Source organism: Alligator sinensis, unplaced genomic scaffold (assembly GCF_000455745.1).
Source record: "Alligator sinensis unplaced genomic scaffold, ASM45574v1 scaffold147_1, whole genome shotgun sequence".
Classification (NCBI taxonomy): domain Eukaryota; kingdom Metazoa; phylum Chordata; order Crocodylia; family Alligatoridae; genus Alligator; species Alligator sinensis.
In genome coordinates this window covers 3,208,786-3,214,702 of record NW_005841847.1, presented here as the reverse complement: position 1 = coordinate 3,214,702, position 5,917 = coordinate 3,208,786, and positions in this window count along the sequence as shown.

Below are 5,917 nucleotides of genomic sequence, written 5' to 3'. Positions count from 1 at the left end.
ATTCCTGCGCTGAAAAATGGTTGCGGGGTGCTTTAAACTAAAGCTTTTTTGATCTTCATTCAAAGCACCCCACAGCCATTTTTCAGTGTGGGAAACCTGATACACGTGACACTCCTGGTGCTTTTAATTAATGTGGCTCTTGAAGCTGTGCTAATTAAAGCACCCCCTTCCCCCAGCCCCAATGCCTCCCAGAGCATGCGTATAAATGCCCAAGGATTACAACAGGGTTACACTGGAAATTAGGGAGATGTTAAGTCCTAATTATTTGATGCCTTCTATTTCAGGCAGATATAACTTATGCAGACCTGTACAAAATGTTGCCACATCAGAATGGTGTTTTATACTTGCTTTTGCTTTACAAAATGTAAATATATAAACAACAAATCAGTCACTGCACATGCCCTGAGTCATTACAGCCCAGGAGAGGCATCCACCCTTTTAAAGTATCTGGGACTTCCAAATTTGACATGAACATGGAGAAGGGATATAAATTGTTTTATGGAGTGCCAACTAGAGTGACTGTGGCTGGAAGATGTTAAAAGGAGTCTGAAGTGTGACAAGCAGTGGAACAGTCAAGGAACAAACTGATTAAGGCATTGGGCAGAAGGTCAAGAGACTATAATTGAGAAACCGTATAGTTCTGGCCAAGGCTACAACAGGTACACAGTCAGTGCCTACAGCATTTGCAAGTTTTAAATTTGGTGTAAGATTTCATTTTGTGCTGTTTTTTTGTTGGGGGGGGAATAGAAGTCACAAACTTCCTTAAATGATTGCGTCATCATTAATGTATAGATTCTCTGGTCATTCTCAATTGACTATTTCATGTTAAATAGCTAGTTTTAAAAAGTTTGTTTCAAGTCCTGTTTCCCCATGTTGATATTTTTTCTATTTTAATATATGACTCCTATTTTGGCCTTTCTCCCTTCATTTAAAGCCTCCCTCTTAAGTGCTTTCACCATCGGAGGCAGTAAATAGCATTTGCCTCACTAAGCTAAAAACGTGACCTTTAATGTTAATCATTCCAGTAAGAGAACCTGCCACACTCCTTCAACATCAATGCCTACTCTAATTTCAAAATGAGCTGCAGCCTTCCATTGCTGACATCCACAGAGCTTATGTAATTCTTGTTGGTCTCACTTTCATATCTCACTGGTAAGAAAAGAGCTGAGAGAAGCATTGTAAATTGATGTGCTATAGATTATTTTTGCAAAAGGATCTAGGCACAAAAATCTAATTTCTTACATTTGAGCCAGTTTCTTCAAGCCACTCGGGGCTCCTGAGGATTACTGGCCTTGTGGTAGGGAGGTCCCAACATCTTGACAAATCTGTTATACAGTGAGTTATGCAGCAAAGATAAGAAAGACCAAATTAGCAGAAGAACTACAGTATATGTACTTGAGCAAAGCAGTTGGATTACAGCTGATACTTTCCCATCAGGACATTTTTGAAGACAATTCTGTTGAGGAACCAAGAAGTAATTTGTCATCTTCAAAGGGAAGTTTTGCTTTTAGTTTTAAGGTTTAGTTTAGCAAATGGCTAAAATGTCATTCCTAGCAGGATATATAAAAAAGGAAAGCCCGTCTTCAGTCTATACACAATGTAAAATATTCTAATTAATTTACAAATGAGAATCAGATCATTGTACAGTAGTACAGAGGTGTAAGGTGGCTACCTTACTGGCAGGTAAATGTTGGGTAGCAATAAAGAATGACAGAAATATTGTATCCACGACCTTTCTTTTGTGAAGCAATATTTTCTCTCTCTCTACCTTGATCTCACCTTTTTCTAGTGCTGTGTCTGCTATAATCCTAAGGCAGTACGTATAGAGAAAATAGTACAAATGAACACTTCTGCTCTGTAAGAACTTAAGCCACTCAAAACAGAGGGCTGCCTAATTAGCTCATTGTATGTTTCTCACTGATAACGTACAAGAGGCTTGCTATGTCTCTTCTGACACTTCTTTTTCAAACGGATAATTATGTTGATTGGATAAACTAGTAATGATTCAGAATTGTCTGTCTGAAGTACCATTATTTGCTTTTGCCTTGGATATCACAAGAAACTTTAGATTTTCATAGCTTTTAAACCTTTTTAGACTGTTTCCAGAACATTAAGGAGTGTATCAAATCATAAGAGCAGCTCACAAAGACACTCTTATGGACCCAGAGGGACAGACTTCCACCTTCAGCTCCCTCTGTGCAAAAATGAAGTTTTATTTTCTACCTATGGGGACTTTTTATCATCTATCTTCCCTGAGCCTGAGCCTGAGGAAGGGTGTGTGTGTCCAAAAGCTTGCAGAAAAAAATATTTTATTTGCGTGATTTCTTAGTTGGTCTAATAAAAGGTATCATACCTGAACCAAGAGTTCTAGAATTTTTTTTTCCTTTGGAGACCAACATGGCTACCAAAATCTCAGGAAATCATAGAAAATTTGGGTTGGAAGGGAAGTCAGGAGGTCATCTAGTCCAGCCCCCTGCTCAAAGCTGGACCATCCCTAACTAGCTCATCCCAGTCAAGGCTTTGTCTAGTTTGGTCTTAAACCTCCAAGGATGGAGAGTTCACAACCTCTCTGGGTAATCTGTTCCAGTGTTTTATTACACTCCAAGTGAGAGAGTTTTTCCTAATATCTAACCTAAACTTCCCTTGCTTAAGGGAAATAGTGAGAGGCCTGTTGGGAGAATGATTCTGTGTTCAGAGCAGGGTTTGAAAGGCTTGTAGTAAGGCATACAGTCACATACTGGATGCTGGTGATCAAACAAAACATTGAAAAAAAATGCCCAGTCACAGACTCGTCCAACATCTACAAAGGCTTTGGCTTCTTTGATCACAATCTGCACTCCAGAGAGAGAGAGGCAGCGGTTTGTTGAGAAGGGACAGCCAGCCTCCATCTCATTCTGACGGGGAAGAAGCTCTTCTCTGCCAGAGTGGCTGACCTGCTTGACAGGGCTCTAAACGAAGATCACTGGGGGGTGGGTGGACAGTCACTAGTACAAGCTCTGGAAGTGACAACCACAGAATCAGCAAGTCAGGTAACACAAAGGAATTCATTCCTAGCCCAGCCCTAGGATGGGACATTTCTTAGAGACAGGGAAGCCCAGGGTTTCTGATGACAGGCTTAGCTGCCTGTACACAAATGACAGGAGCATGGGGAACAAACAGAAGGAACCCGCTAAGCAAAAATTAATACAATCTCATAGGGATAACAGACCTGGTGGAACTCCACCTATGACTGGACCACAGGTATTGATGGTTATACCGTGTACAGGAGGGATTGTGTTGCAAGGAAGGGTGGGGGTGTAGCTCTCTATGTGAAGGAGCAGTACACTTCTGTACAAGCAGAGATTGACACTTAAGGAGGGCAACTTGAGACCGTCTGGGTTAAAGTATGGGGAGAACATGGTGATGGGGATATAGTGCTGTCCCCCAGGGCTCAGTACTTGGACCAGTACCCTTTAATATATTCATAAATCATCTGAATTCTGGTGTTGGAACTGTACTGGCTAAGTTTGCAGATGACACCAACTATGGGGAAGTGCAGTCATGCTAGTGGATAGGCTGGCAATTCAGGCCAACCTGGACAGGTTCGCAAGGTGGGTGGATAAAAACCTGATGACATTCAACACTGAGAAATGCAAGGTGCTCCTCCTAGGGAGAAAAAACCCATGTCCTACGTATAGGCTTGGCAGTGCTACACTCACTAGCACCACAACTGAAAGAAGCTTGGGGGTCATGAATGACCAATGCAATGCCACAGCTGGTAAAGCAAATAAAACTCTGGCTTGCATCTATCAATACATCTCAAGCAAGACCCAAGAAGTCATCCTCCTGATTTACTCAGCCTTGGTGAGGTTGCAGCTGGAGTACTGCATCCAGTTTTGGGCTCCATGCTTTAGAAAGGATGTGGAGAAGCTTACGACAGTTCAGGAGAAAGCCACGCGCATGATTACAGGTCAAGAGAACAGGCCTTATGAGGAGAGACTGAGAGGCATGGAACTCTTCAGCCTAGAGAAGTGAAGACTCAGGGGTGACTAGGTGGCAGCTTATTAGTACATAAGGGGTGTGCATCAGGAACTGGGAGAACATCTGTTCACCAGGGCACCCCAAGGTCTAAGGGTCACAAGCTGCTGGAAGACCATTTTAGAGTGGACCTAAGGAAAAAATTCTTTACTGTCAGAGTCTCCAGAATCTGGAATAGACTCCCTCAGAAATGGTGCAAGCACCTACTCTGGATACCTTTTAAGAAATGCCTGGATGCTTATCTTGCTGGGGTTATCTGACCCCCGCTGACTTCCTACCTTTTGGGCAGGGGGCTGGACCTGATGATCTTGTGAGGTCCTTTCCATCCCTAATGTCTATGAAATCTAAGAATGAGCCAGGGGTCCCATGGAAAAATAACATTTCAGCCTGTTGTTAAAAGTTTTATCATAATATGTAGGCACCAAGAAACTGAATTAACATTGTATAGGCAACCTGCTGGCATTTTCTAAGTCCTGAGCACTTGACTTGATAACTTTTATGTTCTTTTTACATTGTTTTTTTGTATCCAATGATGTATACAGTGCCCAAGATGTTCCTAGCACTTTACCAAACAAGCAAATATTCCACCCAGGAAAATGTATGATCTAAAAGCCCATTTTTTTTTAAACCCGTTATATGTGAGCACTCCTTTTACATGTAAGCTCACAATACTAACTTACAATCATTAACAAGGAATAGCCTTTAGTTCAGATACTTGCACTGACCTCAGGAATGATTAGATCAGGCTCTTCAGCTGTAACTATTTCCTCTGTCTTATAGGAGATACTGGATCAGGCCAGGTTGTTGTGATGTGAGCACCAGTTAACAATATAGTTCTCTGAATTAATATATTAATTTCAGGTTATTGATTAAGTAGGCACCAAATAATGACTTCCAGTTGCAGCAATCTGAGCTTGAATTCAAGCCAGTAACCTAGAGTTTCTCTATCTTGTTACTGTCACTGATGTTGAAGCCATCAGCCATATACATTTACTTTGAGGTTGATAATGATAAATAGTTGAATGAAAATGCCTAATGGAGCAATTTACTTTATAGAGCTAAATATAGGTATTCTATAGGTAAATGATAGTCTATAGGTAAATGATATGCTCTTTCCTTTTTGGCTTGGACAACCAGAAGTTGATCTGTGAAAAGAGGAACACCTGATTTAATTAAACTATGAGATAATAAGAAATGAAAGGTACAGAAACCCCCCTCACTGTGAAAACAATGGCAGCTCTTGTATTCTATACCAGAGATTTTTTTCAATCTCCAATAAAGGTATTAACTGACATCAAAGTAACACGTACAATAAAAAGAATGCCAGAAACAAAAATAATAAGTGAGGTAAACTATACAGTTTGACAGCATGACTTTCTTTTAAATCAGCAATGATGTGAGTGATAACAACTTCTGATTAAGCAAATAGCCTTGTTTTTTTTCCAAAGTATTTTTCAAAATATGCAGAGAAGAATCACTTAAATGAAATGAAACAAAAAAACACTAATATTGCTTTGTAGCACAGCCTGCAGCAGGGTGCTAGGTTTCTCTAACTTATTTTTTTTTAAACCCTTTTCTTATTCTCCTGTGACATGGGGATCTGTGATGAAGGCCTTGGATTGCAACTTATCAGATCTGGGTTCAGTTCCTAGCAGCACCAGAGTTTCTGTGGCCTTTTGCAGATTGTCTAAATACCTTTTAAAATATTGCACTTTAATCTTTTTATTCTTCAATCTTGCACTTGTAACTTGGGAATAATATAACAATCTGTTTTCTCTAAAACAATTCTATTTGCCATCATGTCTTCAACATGCTACATCATCTTTAAAAAAAAGGAACCCGACAAATCAATTAAATTACATGGCCTTCTAAGCCAAAGAGAGAATGTAAAGAACCTGAA